Here is a 16,213-nt window from a genome sequence, read left to right as displayed (position 1 = left end):
TACCATGACTCCCTCTTGAATTCTTTCCTGTGCGATGCCAAGGACCCTCACTTGGTGGGGTGCATCCCAGGGACGAGCCCAAGACACGGAACATGACCATCCTCTAGCGCCCCATTTTCCTGTATCACTTCCTCTCGGGGTTGTTTCGCAGAAGAGATCAGCTGTGGCATGTGAAATGTTTAGCACAGCACCAGCGCATGGTAAGCCCAGATAAATATTAGCTATAAGCATTACACAATAAGAGGGGGAAAAATATTATGTCTGAACCTTCTGGGAGTTCTTTTCAATTTTTAAAAAGGGGCCTAGTCTTCAGGGTATGCCGAGAAATAAAAATGCTATCAATAGTTTATTAAATGTTCCATTGTATCAAAAATTAGGAAAGTGTATGTAAATTCAGTCTAATACTAAAAATGAAGAAGACTCAAGAAAAGTCCCATGTTTAATGCATTCTCTGCTGTTCTATTATTTAGACATTTCTAAATCATGCTCATGCACTTAAATTTTGAATGTGTGGGTACATTTTTTAAGCCATCAGTTAAATAACAGACTAAGACAACAAAAAAGTCCTTCCAAATTAATCAGTTTTTAATAGTTCAGGATATTATTTTAGGCTAAAGAGAACTGAATGCCTCTACAGTGAAGGTGATTAAATTTCCACTGCCCGTTGTGCTCCCACTGTTCTGGGAAACACCATGAAAGAGTTCAGGGGGAGAAAAAAGCTTAAATTGAGCGTTGGAGAAGGGAGGGGAAAGCTTAGATTAAGCTTTAGGGGAAAAAAAAGAGTCCAGAGCAACTCCAGCAACAAAAGCTCATCCTCTCCCCTGTTCACCCTTCCGTAGCCCAGTGGTCTCGGGGGACAGCTCAGAAGTGGGGCACCCAGCCCCGGCCCTCGTCATTCCCTTCTGCTGAAGGCGTGGCAAGGGCCACGGCCATCCTAACTGCAGAGGACAGTGAATGTGTTATTAATAGGTGGCTGTTTGAGGGAGATGCAGACTTGGGATGGGGAGGGAGAAACTGCGGCAAGAAGCATTTGGCCCTGTGCCCCATGGTACCAATCTCTGTCTATAGGACTGCAGCCTCATGACCAGCACCAGCGCCTCTCTTGATGGTCCCAGGGATGCGGGTGATCCCAAGCCATCACTCTCAGAATCTTCTGAGCACAACATTGCTTAGCTGTGAATCTCACGCTTTAAAAGGTTTGAACCCATGTTGTTTGCTCCACAAATAACCAGCTCCTCATGTGTCTTCTTTCATTATGCTTTGATTGTGTAACTTGAAATACTAGTTTGGTTGCCAGCTGGTAAGGACCTCCTGGGAGTCTCCCTGGTAGGCGGGGGTGGGGCATGGTGACAGGGGAGGCAGGCAGACCCAAACAGGAACATTCCATTCCAACTTGGGAGCTCTTTTATGGGTTGGAAAACCATTTCTTTTTAGAATCCCATCAGGGACTTCAATCATGTGATTACCCTACAGCTGGCCAGATGCAGCTACGGTAGTTTGGGCATTTTACTCTAGAAAACACCAGAGTAGTTCTTGAGATTTCAAAAACAAGCAGATCGCTTGAACATAGCTAAATCACCTTAAAGCTGCAAAGTAGTTACATTTCCTCAAAATATGCATTTAACATGCTAATTGCAGAAATAATAATACAAATGCCTGCCTCTTCCTAGGGAGTGAGTAGTAGTCCTGAGACCCCTCCCAGGATCAAATGTCTGAAGCTACCCAGTCCTTTGTGAGCTCATCTCATGCCTGTTTTTGTCCTGGTCCTTCCTTTCCACGTCCCAAGTTTATATAAACATCAGACTTTCAGACAAAATATTATCTTACCATTTTTTTCTTAGCATGCAACTTGAGCTAAGCACTAAAGCTGGTCTTAGAGATGTAAAAATGGCCATTAGGACACTGGCATGTAAAGGCTTTAGGGAAATAAACATACAAGTGGCCCAGAGAGAAGAGATGCCTGCACAGGGCTGGGAAGCAGAAGAGATTCCTGAGCCGGTCTGGCTTGGTCTGGGAGAGGCTGCCCCTAAAACCAGTCTGAGTCCGGAGGAAATAGGAGACCATCTAGGGGGCTGCTCTGATAGGAAAATCCAGACTGGAGGAGCTAACATAAGGATGGTAGTCGTGGGAATGAACAGAATTAGATGAAGTCCAGTGATATTAAGGCCTTAGAATCAACAGGCTGATTAGAGAGGAAGGTAGGGGATGCCTCAACTAGCAGACCTGTCTGGTCTGGGCATCTGGGTTCACTAAGCTAGCAGGACCTTTCATATCTCCAACTCCTCCTTCACCAATTTCAGTAGGAAACCTTAATCTTTCATTTTGCAGAGAAAGTAGAAAACTAGATGCTTCCAGGCAGAAACATCGCTAAGTCCCACTGCCGAATCAACTAAGCTACATTCATTCATTCATTCAGCCAGCAAGTACTTGTTGAGCGCCAGCACTGGGGGTGCAGAGAGGCTGAGGACCCTGCCCCCCCATCCCCGCCCCTTCACCCCGTCCATCCTGCTTAGCCTAAAGCCCCTCCCGTGCCTTCGGTTCCATTCCCACCGGCCTTTTCATGACAGAATATTCGGCACTTTTTCTTGTGACTTCAATCCACCCTTTATTTGCCCCTTACTGACATTTTTCATGCTCAAAATTCTTCCATTTTAAGGGGAAAAAAAAAGCCTCTCTGCCTGGGCAACGTAGCAGTACCGAAATGTCAAATGCACACGCTCTTTGACTCCACAATTCCGCTTTAGGAACTTGTTTCACAGAAATTCCTGGACACATATGAAAGAAATACACAAGTGATACACAAGCGATACGTTCAGAGTAGCATTATGAAAGAGAGCAAAAATATCTAAATAAAACTTAAATAAATATCAAGAGTATATCCAACACTGTGGCACAACAGAACACTACACATCTGCTTTATACAGTGAGATGTCTAAAATACGGATAAAAACACAAGCTTTAGCAGATCATATAACAATAAACCCAATGTTTGAAAAGAAAGTAATTAAAAGTGTGTATATGGTACATGTGCACAGAAAAATCTTAAAAGATACTCCCCAAATTATTAACAGTGGTTACATATGAGGGAATGTGATTATGGAAGTTATTCTCAATCATATTTTTTAATGTTTACAATTTTTAACAATGAGTCCATATGCTTTGGTAATCAGAATAAAACGATAAAGATAAGAGGCTACCATAAAAAGAAAAAGCAACCAGCCTATCAGCCTTTCCCTCTGCAGCTGTTGTATGTAACAGAGTCCAAAATCCCTACCACCACCGCCAGGGCTCTGGGTGAGCTGGCTCCTTGACGGGGGTCCAGCCGGCTCCCGGCTCCCGCTAAGGTCATGTGTGAGTTGCACGCAGCTAAACCTCATGTCCATTTCACACTTTTGTCTTATCTGAGTCTCCACAATCACTGGCACCGCTGACCACGACTTCCTGTGAAGACTCTCTTCTCTTGCAGGTTCTTCTGCACCCTCTGGTCTCCTCTGTTGGTGCCTCCCCCCTACCTGGGCCTTTACTTCTGAAAATACTCAGGACTCCACCTGAGGCCCACTCTGCTGTCATCTACCGCATGGCATCTGCTAACACCTTTAGGCTAAAGGTTCCAAGTGCAGTGCTCAAATTTGTACGTCTCTTCTGAACTCGAGATTCATACATCCAACTGCCAGTGGGACACCTCCACTTGGAAAATGTGACATCAAGCATCTGAGACACGGAGCGTTTGCACAGGACTTCCATTTACACACACACAGCTATTCCTCCAGTATTTCTGGTTTCAGTAAATGACACCACCATCTATTCAGCTGGTCAACCCAGAAAGCTGGGTGTCCACCTGGACTCCCCTCTCTCGCTCATCCCCACGGCCAACACTCACCACCCTGTGGTGCTCTGATTGCTGATTCTGTCCACATCCTCTTAGCATCTCACGCTGCCAAGCCCCCAGAAGCCCTTATCATGACTACAACACTCATCTCCTGACCCACCAGCAACTTCCGCCCCCTCCCAATCCCTTCTCCCTTCAGCAGTCACAGTAGCCTTTGAAAATGCAATTCTGACTCAGTACTTTTCTGCTTTAAACCCTTTCATGGCTTCCCATTAAGAAGTGCCTTTCAAATTTATGACAACAAGCATGTGTTATTTCTGCAATAGAGTAAAGAAGAATAGTAATTTTTAAAGAAGTTGGGTAAAAAAGAGACTTGGCAGGTGAGGGAATGTTGCATAGCTCAGGGGTACAATGCGTGCCTAGCAGGCGTGAGGTCCTGGATTTAATCCCCAGTACCTTCGTTAAAAAATAAGTAAGTAAATAAAAACCTAATTACCTCCCCCCACCTTACAGTCTAAAAGTCTAAAAAAAAAAGTCTAAGAAAAATAAAACGAAGTCTAAAAAGAGAGAGAGAGAGAGACTATAAGTATCATGAGAACAGGGGTTATGGCTGTTTAGTCTGAAGGAGACCTTCCGTGCCTAGCCAAGGTCTTTGCGCACAGTTGGCCCTCATAAATGTCAACTGTCTAAAAGAATTAGATGCAGTAGAACCTAGGATGGCCAAAGGGTTGAGGAAGGTATATTTTTGCCTGTTGTGCCTTGTTTTGCAAGATGAAATATGCATCCCCGTGATGTATGTTACAGATTCATACACACACGCACATGTTGACGGAAAAGATTGAAAGAAAAATACCCAGGCGGGATCACTGATGGAGAGAGGCAAGGGAGAGGGGTTAACCTTAACCAGAAAAACAAAGATGAGTGTAAACAAAACTTTATATATGCATCACACACACACACACACACACACACACACACACACTTTTTTTTTTTAAGGGAAGGAGAGAAAAGAAATTGAGGCAATACCCCCTGAAGGTTTCCATTTCCTCTCTGACTTAAGAAGATGCTCTGATAAGAATGAGGGGGAAGGGTGTGACATAAAGACAAGAGGAAAGCAGTGAGAGCTGGAAAACGTTTCTTTGATTGGTAAGAGCATCAGCTGGCTTGGTGTGTGGGGTTCAGTTTCTGTTCTGCTGTTTTATCCCTGAGCTCTGCAAATGCTCAGGACTCTGATTTTCCCTCCGGCCCCCTGCTCCTGAGATAACAGCTCCCCAGAGTCAGAACTAGAATCAAGGTATCATCATAACCTGGAGAACAAGATGGTTCCTCCGCCCCGCTCCACGGAGATTCTGTCTCAGTAACCGGGGTTGGGGGGGCTTTGATGGCTCGGAGGAACCGCACCTTGGTCTCTGCACCACAAGGTCACCGGCCTCACAGATTACATTTTCTCCCCAGCCGTTGTACTGGCCACTGCTGAGCACACGGCGTTAGCGATCACACCCGCCAGCCAAAACCACAGTGACACAGGGCATCCACTCTATCTCTCCATCTAATTGAGAAACAGCAACATAAAGGAGAGAGAAAATACAGATGAGCCATTGTCTCCTCACACACGGCTTGGATGGGAAGGACACATTTCCTGGTGGGGCAGTACCAGGATAGCATCCCTGCCAGAGAGTGAAAGGGGAAAAACAGACCTCTTTCTCTTTTACCTCTCTGGTCTTTCTGGCTCAAAACTAACATTTTATCTAGCTTTTGAGAACACGAATCCAAGTATGCTTGGGAGCTGAACTGCTATCCGCTGAAAATAGCCAAAGACTTAAGAATTTTTAACCTTTTAACAGTTTCTTGTTCATGAAATACGGGTTGCTGTGTTACTGGAGACTTTAACGACATCAGAGTTGCAGAGACCAACTGGCAAATACAAGGAGACGCTCACACATTTTGCGTTTCCTCAGTTGGCTGCTGCGACCGTGTTTCCTAGTCGAGTGTTCGGTCACACAGGATTATCTCAACTTCTTAGAAATGAAATCAACCTACAGGTACAAAGAGACCTTAAAATGATTGATTTCAGTTCCCAGGTCTTCTAGATGAGGAAATGATGATGAAAGAGATTGCTCAAGATTAAACAGTTTGTAGGAAATCTGGGACTAGAATCCACATCTCCCAACTCCCAGTGCAGAGAACTTGCCTCCACACCCCACTCTGACTGTGAGTGAGGGAAGAAGTGACGTTGGTGAAAATGGAGATTTCCAGCTTACGTGGAAATCTGTTTCAGAAGTGCGATCATTAACAATCATTTGAAGATGGAGTACCGAACGCACACACTTAGTCCTGCTCCCTCCTCAAATCCAAGAACATAAAGAGAAAAAGACAAAGACCACAGAATTAGAGTAATACAAATTTGGAAGAATGAGAACAGAGAGACAAGTGGCACCTGGCTGAACAGACTGGAGAAAGCTCAGTCCCAAACTGGGACCACCGAGAAGCAATTCCATGGCAGTGACAAACCCCCCAGAGGCTGAGGGACTGGAGGCACCAGGTTCCTCTGGAAGCAGGGGTGAGTGTGGGGCAGAGAAATGGCTAAAAGTTGGTTTAAGAAGTTAAAGACACCTAATTCTCTCCCTTACTCCTTGAAGACAAGTGATTGCCTCTAAACCCCCAGGGCCCATCTGGGAGAAGACAGGAAGTAGATTCTTTGGAAACAGTCAATACAGGATCTTCAGACTGGAGGATTCTAGGCATAGCTGGGGATGGGGACTCCATGCTGAGAGATTACACAAAAACTACTGCTGAATGGTGAGGCCCCCAGTCTTCTACTTAGCTTTCTGACCACTCATATTTTCTCTGGGGAGTCCAATCAGAAAACAAACAAAAACTAAACCTAAAGGTACTACCATCGGGATTTCCCAAGCAAAACAAAAACAAACAGCCCAGCCAGGTTTCCCTAGAATGATGCCGCAAACTGCCAAACCCCAGCCACTAATCTAAACAAGGAGGGAACAGCACGACTTCCCAGAGTCTAAGGTAAGCACCTAACAGAGAAACAGCAAAGCAACTTAGAGGAGAGAGAAAAATCACAGGAAGAAGAAACTAAAAATAAAATAAAATATAAATAAAATAAGATACTCTAGCATCTTCAGAGATCCATGAAATAAAGACAAGATGTTATTAAAGACAGAAATATTAAGAGAACAAAAAACAGCTCATAGAAATTAAAATGATGGCAAATTACAAATTCAACAGGTGGTGGCTTGACAGATACAATTCAGGAATATCCAAGAAACCTGAACAGGATTACGGAGATGGAAACCAGCAATGATGGAGACTTGGGGGCCAACACAGGACCACTAACATCCGAGTTAACAGAGTGTTCAAGGTCAAAGAAATTGGAAGGGAAGTCACTGTAATCTCCAGAATTGAAGGACTTCTTTCCCCCAGAACTAAACGACACTATTTTCTGTTTAAAGAAAGGACAGGAGTGGGGATGGGGGAGAACGGGGTTTCCACAGTGAAAAGGCCAGTTTCCAGTGTATGAAAATGCAGACAGACCTACACCAACACACATCAATATGGAATTTCCAGAGAAGGAGTCCTCATACAAAGGAGTTTAAGCCAGAATGGTAGGAACTTCTCAAAAGCAACTCTGGATGGCAGAGGTTTCAAAACTCTGAGACCACATGATTTCTACCTTAGAATTATAAACTCAGTCAAGCCATCCATCAAAGGTCAGGGAGAACAAAGTTATCGGCAGACCTGCAAGTCTCAGAAAATTACCTCTTACACCCATTTTCTGTAAGAAACTGGAGAATGTGCTCCACCAAAATGAAGCCATAAACCAACAAAGAGTTCAGTTGTAAGTTCCAGAGACTGACGGCTCCACTGCAAGACAGGCAGAAGGGAGTCCTCAAGAGGGCAGTGAAGGGGGAGTCCAAGCTGTTCTGTGGCCGAGATCGTAACCTGGACAGAGAGGTCAGGAAGCTCTGGGAGGAGGTGCCCCCAAAGATGAATTCGGTAGATTCTCTATGTGGTTGAGTAATTTGGAGAGTTTACCACTGGGGTAGGGCCTGGGGTTGAATATTCCTAAGTACATCAAAAATGAAGAGATTTTTAAAAATCAGTATCCGCTTGTGTAGTCTTGAAAGGAAAAGTAATCAGATGATATTACAGGGCTCCGCTGTAGAAAGTATGACACAGTTATAATAAACACTGCATATTGATCTCACCCAAATTACTCAACACGATTATGACTGGGATGATGGGGGCTGGAAAGGTTTGTGTGAGAAGGGGAAAGGCTCAGGGGTAAGTGAAAGGGAGCTAAATACTCTCTTTTTCATCGATAGGTAAGTCCTCAAACTGAAAAAAAAAATCAGTAAGTAACAACACAAGTATCTTAATGAAAGATACAGAAGTGATTACTAAAATAATCAGCTGAAGTTGAAATCACGTGCCTCTGGGGAACAGACAATGAAAGGGGAGAGGCTGCTGGATTTCATAACAGATCTTGAAGTATTAATTTTCTAATTATATGAACTTTAGTAACTATACAAAACTTGGACAAAAATTAAAACTTAATTTTTTTTTCCTTCAGGGAAAAAAAAATGAAGGCGGAGAGTCATGTCAAACATCTCATGAGATGACACGTACCAACATCAGAATCCCTGTTCAGGAGTCTATCACGTGTCAGACACTGGACTAGATGCAGAAAATACAGCAGAAAACGTTAACAAGACAGAAAATGTCTCTTTTCAGGGAATTTACATTCTAGAATAACAATTAACAGATAATTTCAAAATAATTGACTCTGCTCAGTGACAAGGAAATAACATTAGGATGGAAAATAAGAGAGGGCAGTATTTTCGGCAGTGGGTCAAAAGAGGTTCCCTGGGAGACGATATTTAGATTGAGACCGGAAGGGTGAGATGGAGTTGACCCCAAAGGACTGAAAAAAGAACTCAAGGGGGCGGGGGCGGAGGGGAGGGAAGTAAGCCAATGATTCTGAAGCAGAAAATATCTTGGTGTGTTGAAGGATATGATGATATCCCTGAAGGATGAAGAAAGTGGTCGGTGTGACTGCAGAGTGAAGAGGTGGGAGGCTGGGGAACACAGCGAGGTTGAAGAGGAGGCGGGGGACATGACACACGCACTGACAGGTGAGCAGTGCGGGGCATCCCAGCATTGGAGCGCACTCTGCTGTGAAATGAGCAGGAACTACAGACCGGTTATTAGACACTGCTGAGCTCCAGGTGACAGAGCTGGCCTAAGACAGTGGTCGTGGAGACAGAGAAGACACATTCAAAACACATTCTGCAGGCAGAACTAAAAGTCCTGGGGGAAGGGAGGTCAATGAAGGAGAAACCCAGGATGACCCCCAGGTTTCTGACTCTGGAAATTGGGAGGATGGTGGTGCCATTTACTGAGACAGCAAAGACGGGATGTGGAGAGGCAGGTTCAGCGTGATGGGATATGGATGGGAATCAAGAGTCCCTCCTTGGGCATGAGACATCGAGGAGGCAGTGGCAGGTGGGGTCTGGAGCTCAGAAGCGGTCTGTGTTGGAAATTTACATACACTGAGGAGTCATCAGCTCATTAATGGCATATAAAGCCCTGGAAATAGATGAGTGTGTAGAGTGAGACGTGGGTCTAAGCTGCACCTGGAAGAAATCTCAATAGTCAGAGGTCCCCAAAAAGAGATGCCAGCGAAGGATCAAGGAAGGGCTAGTAGGGAAAATAGAAACCAAGTTAGGAAGAAATTTCAAGCACAGAATGAAAAACTGTGCTTGAAGCTACTCACAGATCTGGTAAGACAGGATAGGAATGTATCTACTGCAAGCAGTAACACAGAGATCTTGAATGAGAAATTTCACAAGAGTGATGGGGAAAGATACCAGGCTGTCAGAGTGAAGAGAAAATGAGTAATGACGAGCTACAGTCCGTCTAGATAACATCTTAGAAATTCTTCCTTTAAACGGAACAGAGAAATGAAGTGAGAGATGGAGAGGAATCTCAGGGTCTAGGAAGGTGCTTAGCTCTCTAATTTCTAATTCTCTTACCCTTTCAGTCATTCAGGAAAATACTTACTGAACACCAGAACAACATCCTTAGGGAGTTTATGATCTACCAGGAGACAGAGGCAATAAACAAATACACATATAGGAATTTCTGGTGGAGAGAAACGCATTAAAAACAGATAAAGCAGGTCAAGGGGAGAGAGAGTAAGAGTGATATCATAGAAGGGTGAGTCAGGGCTGCCAGCTCGGAGCGGGTGGCATTTGAGGGAGAAATGAATAAAGTGTAGGAGCGGGAATCTTGGACAGGAAGCGGGTGGGAGGTGAGAGGAGGTGGACAGTGCTGCAGGTGGAAAGGGGGACGGGGCGGGTGGGGGAGGAGGGGTGCATGGCAAGGGGCAGAGAGGCCGATGTGGCTGGGGCACCTTGAGAGACAGGCAGGGTGGGAAGGGATGGGGACAGACGTGTAGCAGGGGCCTTAAGTGCAACAGGGTTGAGAGTCTGAGCTGCGCACAGCCTGCAGGGAAGCCACTGCGGGTAGCACAGAATCATAACCCAGAAGAATCACTGCACTGCTGTGTGAACTCAGACCAGGAGATGCGCAAGTGGGGGCTCACTTAGGAAGCAGCTGCAGAAGGCCCGGCAAGACGTGGTGGTGGCCTGGGATCCAATTTAGGAGAAGGGGTGGGAGGTTAGGAGCACATAGATTTGGGATGGATGCTAATGGCTCTAACAGGAGGTGGGAGAGAAAGGCAGGGATCCAGGATGACTTCAGGCTTTTGGCTGAGCAACTGAGTAGATTTGCTGCTGAGATGAGGAACGCTGGAAGATGTGCAGGATTGGAAAACCAATCAAGAATCTGATTTTGGACAGAAAGGGACTCACAGACATAGAAAACAAACTATGGTTCCCAAAGGGGAAAGGGCAGGGGGTAAGGAGAGATAAATTAAAAGTTTGGGATTAACACATACACACTACTATATACAAAACAGATAAACAAGGTCCTACTGTATAGCACAGGGAACTATATTCAATATCTGGTAAATCTATAATGGAAAAGAATCTGAAAAATAATATATATAACATATATATCATATTTACCTATCATATATATATATATCTGAATCACTCTGCTGTACACCTGAAACTAACACAATATTGTAAATTTATATTTCAATCAAAAAAGAATTTTGGACCTAAATTTGACATGTCTATTAGACAACCAAGTGGAGCAGTAAAACAGGCAGCTGAAAAGCAAGGGAGAGACCGGGACTGGAGACAAGTATGTGACGGGACCAGCACACAGACTTCAGGTATGCAAGGCCCCGGAAATGAAGGCGATCTCCTCAGGAGTGAGTTAAGATGGGGAAGAGGTCAGAGAAAAAAGCCCTCAGCACTCTAAAGTCTAGAGGCCAGAGATGGGTAGAGTGGGTCCAGCAGAGGAGACGGAAAAAACCAGGGAGTTGTGAGCAGAAGCAAGATGGAGAAGCATCACAGAAGGCAAGTAAAGAATTTCAGGAAGGAGGGAGTGGCGGACTGCGCCCAGGGCTGCTGGGACGCGCCTGAGCTCCGGGATAAAGTGCCAGAGGCCTCTGTGACTCATGATGAATGAGCAACGCTCTGAGATAACATTCCTTCCCTAGAAGTGTATTCAGACAACGTAGTTATCTGGAACAGGAAGCCTCCGCTTCTCTGGAACACCAAGGCTCTGTTCTCATGAATGCTTCATCATGGATCCTCCCAGCAAGCAACCCAGGAGACCCCTGCGCCTGTGAAATGGAAACAGCTCTGATGCGTGAGCCTGAAAAGTGGAGAAGCAGACCAGCGTCCAAAGCAAAGAGAATCCGATGTGACAGGGAAGGCTGGGACTCTTCGACAGATTTCTCCATTTTTCTAACTCACAGCCTAGAAGAGGAAAATGAATGAAATCAGCCCTCCCATCTCACATACCCACAGACTCTGCAGAACAACTGAATTATTGTTCCTGAGCCTTGCCTCCCCCTCGCACATGATTCTTTATTCATGTTGCAGCTCCTGACTTTTTAAATCGTGTTTAATGAGGTTTAACTTCCTTACAGCAAAAATGGACCCTTTCTAAGTTGGATGCCTTTTGACAATATACTGTTATAGAGCCTCCACCACAGTAAAGATACAGAGTATTTCCATCACCCCAAAAAGTTTCCTCTCATCCCTCTGCAGTCAATCTCCTCTGCTCTTCTAGTCCTTGGCAAGCAATGATCTGATTTCTGTCTCTAGAGTTTTGCCTTTACAGAACACCGTAGAAATGGAACAAAACATATGCAGGCTTTTGTGTCTGGCTTTTTCACTTAGCAATATGCCTTTGAGACGTGTTCATGTTGTTACTCCCATCAGTAATTTGTTCCTTTTTGCTGCTAAATAGTGTTCCACAGTATAGATGTACCAGGGTTTTTCCGTTCACCAGCTGATGGACATTTGAGTTGTTTCCAGGTTTTAGCTATTACTGTTAAGCAACAGTAATTTTTTGGCAGGAAAGAGCTCTCTGCAGGAGACCCCTTTGGTCTTGTCACTAACCTTAAACCAGGAACGCCCACGCTCTACTCAGCCGCAGCCTTAGCGCACCTTTTAAATCTTTTGATCACACGATACCTTGCCAAACCTGTTGGTTTTCTGGTTTTCTCCATAAATCAAACAAGTAGAAATGGAGAATAATTAACAGATGACCAGATCTCTTCCCTGGCTTCCCCCTCAGTAACCCGGCAAACAATCTGTGTGAACAAGACAGCATCTAAAGAAAAGATCACGAGAAGTTGAGAAGCCCACACACGGTGGGGATGGCCTCACCTCTGACCCCTCATCTCAATGATTAGCTGAGATTACTTTCCTTTTTTCCCTTTAAAAACTTTCATGGCTGAGCAGAATCTTCCGAGATGGTCAGCTATTATGAGTAAAACTTTTATGAACGTTTGCTAAAATATCTTATGTGGACACAGGTTTTCATTTCTCTTGGGTCAGTACCTAGAAGAGGGATGGCTGGACCAGGTAGCATCTAGCTTTCGTCCACTAAGAAGAGCTAACACGTCCTGAGCACTAACTTTGCATCACGCAACGTTCTAAGCTCTTTACAGGCCTTACAATATGTAGCTCTTAAAACGGCAATCAAGTGATGACTGGTCCCGTCTTACTGAGGAGGAAACTGAGGAGCAAGGAGGTCAGGTCCCTTGCTCGCCATCTCACCGCTAGTGGGTAGCGGAACGAGGATCCTCACACTCAGGCACTGCCCGGCAGAGCACAAATCATCAACCATTTCTGCTTTGCTGCCTCCCTCAAGTCAAACATGTCATGCTTGGGAGAAGTATCCCAGAATTCGACCTGACACTCTATGTCTTTTGACCAAAAATAGCCACTGCTGAGTGCACTCCTCTCCTCCTTTTTAAATCATGACAACGAGTACACGGGAACTCTCGGAGGGTCGCTGCAATAACGTGCCGTTTTGAGGTCAGAACTTGATAGGACATTATGAGGAAGTGCTTTTAACTGTGTCACAGAACTTTATAAATGTTAAGTCAAACAACTCCAGGGGAAGCTACAGTCAGCCCTCCACCACACGGCAGATACTCATGGTTAATGACAAGGCTCCTCCGGAGATGTCTCCACTCGCACGACATAAGAGGCCATGTTTGGGGGAAAAATTCAAGGACTCTGGAATCAGACAGACCTGGATGCAAATTCTGGCTCTCCTCTCTGGTGGAGAGGTGTGTACAGACCTCCTCACATGCAAAACCTGGTGGGGATGGGTCCTAATTCACAGGGCAGTCATGTAAAAATACTGAACACTGTATCTTACATATTTAATAAACACTTCCTTTCCCTCCTTCCCTTCCTCTTCCAGAATATATCACTGAGCCTCTGAAATTAGTGAGAGAGAAGTTGGTTACTTAGCAAAAACCTTCATTGGTTTAATTTTTCATTGGAAGAGCAGCAAAGGAGACTGTTAAGAGGTGGTTCTTTAAAATTTCTTATCTTAAAGAAAAAGTTATGCAAACTTTGCACTTTATTCCACAGTATATTCAAAATCATTTTAATATGACAATGGTATACATTTACCTCCAGCTAAGTGACTTAGCTTTCTCTGGAAATTTCAAAGGATATTTATTTCAGGAAGATTTCCACTGATAAATGGTGTCTTCGCTCACACTTACCTGCGATGTGAAGACTCCGAATTACAAACCATGAACCTACAAAGTCTTACCAAGACTTCAAAATGATTTCACACACTCAGGTCAATATTGGCTACTGTCCGCAACATTTTATCATCTCAACATCTACCTGACAATACAGCCCAGTTTGCAGTCCTGACTCCAAAAACATTGAACTCTGAATTCTCCAAACAAGAAAAATACCTACTTTCTGTTACCCCTATAAGGAGCCTCCTGGCCACCTATAAATCATAGAGATACTGGCTGTATTCCACTTTCTGAGACTAAGCTCTGTTACGGCTACTAGAGTAAACATAAACACTGCAAATCTGGAAACATTTTTCAATTAACAAAATTAACAATAAGACATGGTTACAAGCATGACCTTAAGTAAACTGGGATGACAGAAGAGTGCTAAGTTTTTTGTTGTTGTTGTTTTATTTTCAATTTTTTATATATATATTACATTAATGTATTTTCAGATTATTTTCCATTGTGGGTTATTACAAGATATTGAATGTAGTTCCCTGTGCTACACAGTAAATCCTTGTTGCTTATCTATTTTATGTATAGTAGTTTGTATCCAATAATCTCATACTCCTAATTTATCCTCTCCCCCATCTCTACTCCCTTTGGTAACCATAAATTTGTTTTGCATGTCTGTGAGTCTGTTTATATTTTGTAAATACCTTCATTTGTAAGTTTTTCAGATTCCACATATAAGCAATATCATATAATACCTTTCTCTGTCTGACTTACTTCACTTAGTACGATAATCTCTAGGTCCAGTCATGTTGCTATAAATGGCAGTATTTCTTTCTTTTTTATGGCTGAGTGGTATTCCATTGTGTGTGTGTGTGTATGTATGTATGTATGTATGTGTATATATACGTACATATATATATAAATACCACTTCTTCTTAAAATAATCGTCTGTTGATAGGCACTTGGATTGTTTCCATGTCTTGGCTATTGTAAATAGAGCTGCTATGAACACTGGGTGCATGTATGTTTTCGAATTAGAGTTCTTGTCTTTTCAGATATATGCCCAGGAGTGGGATTGCTGGATCATATGGTAGCTCTAACTTTTTTTTTTTTTTTAAGGAATCTCCATACTGTTCTCCATTACAGCTGCACCAATTTACATTCCCACCAACAGTGGAATGTTATTTGTTTTATATATTTAGGTGTTCCTGTATTGGGTGCATATATGTTACTAAGTGTAATATCCTCTTCTTGTATTGACCCCTTTATCATTATATAGTATCCTTCTTTGTCTTTCTTTATGAACTTTGTTTTAGTCTATTTTGTCTGATATGAGTATTGCTACCCCCACTTTCTTGTCATTTCCATTTGCAGGAAATACCTTTTTCCATCCCTCCACTTTCAGTCTATGTGTGTCTTTCAGCCCAAAGTGAGTCTCTTATTGGCAGTATATTGTAGGTTCTTTTTTTTTTTTTTTTTTTTCCTGTTCAATCTACTACTCTATAACTTTTGATGGGAGCATTTAGTCCATTGACATTTAAAGTGATTATTGATAACACCAATGTTCACAGCAGCACTATTTATAATAGCCAAGACATGGAAACAACCTAAATGTCCATCAACAGATGACTGGATAAAGAAGCTGTGGGATATTTATACAATGGAATACTATTCAGCCATAAAAATGACAACATAATGCCATTTGCAGCAATATGGATGTCCCTGGAGAATTTCATTCTAAGTGAAGTAAGCCAGAAAGAGAAAGAAAAATACCATATGCTATCACTCATATGTGGAATCTAAAAAAAAAAAAAAAAAGACAAATGAACTTAAATATAAAACAGAAACAGACTCACAGACATAGAATACAAACTTGTGGTTGCCAGCAGGGGAGGGGGTGGGAAGGGATAGTCTGGGAGTTCAAAATTTGTAGATACTGATATATATATATAGATACTGTAGATACTGGTATATATAAAACAGATAAACAAGTTTCTACTGTATAGCACAGGGAAATATATTCAAGATCTTATAGTAGCTCATGGTGAAAAAGAATATGAAAATGAATATATGTATATTTATGCATGACTGAAAAATTGTGCTGTACACCAGAAATTGACAGAACACTGTAAACTGACTATAACTCAAAAAATTTTAAAAATACAGTGATTCTTGATAAATATGTACTTATCACCATTTTAAACCTTGTTTTC

General features: G+C 43.2%; 1 protein-coding gene across 3 annotated transcripts in view; it reads right to left on the bottom strand.

The window, feature by feature from the left end:
- Positions 1-16,213, bottom strand: part of ANO6 (anoctamin 6) — a 278,097-nt gene that overhangs the window by 125,010 nt on the left and 136,874 nt on the right. The window lies entirely within an intron of this gene.

This window comes from Camelus dromedarius, chromosome 11 (genome assembly GCF_036321535.1).
Source record: "Camelus dromedarius isolate mCamDro1 chromosome 11, mCamDro1.pat, whole genome shotgun sequence".
NCBI classification, from domain to species: Eukaryota; Metazoa; Chordata; class Mammalia; order Artiodactyla; family Camelidae; genus Camelus; species Camelus dromedarius.
This window is presented reverse-complemented; position numbering and strand designations above follow the sequence as displayed.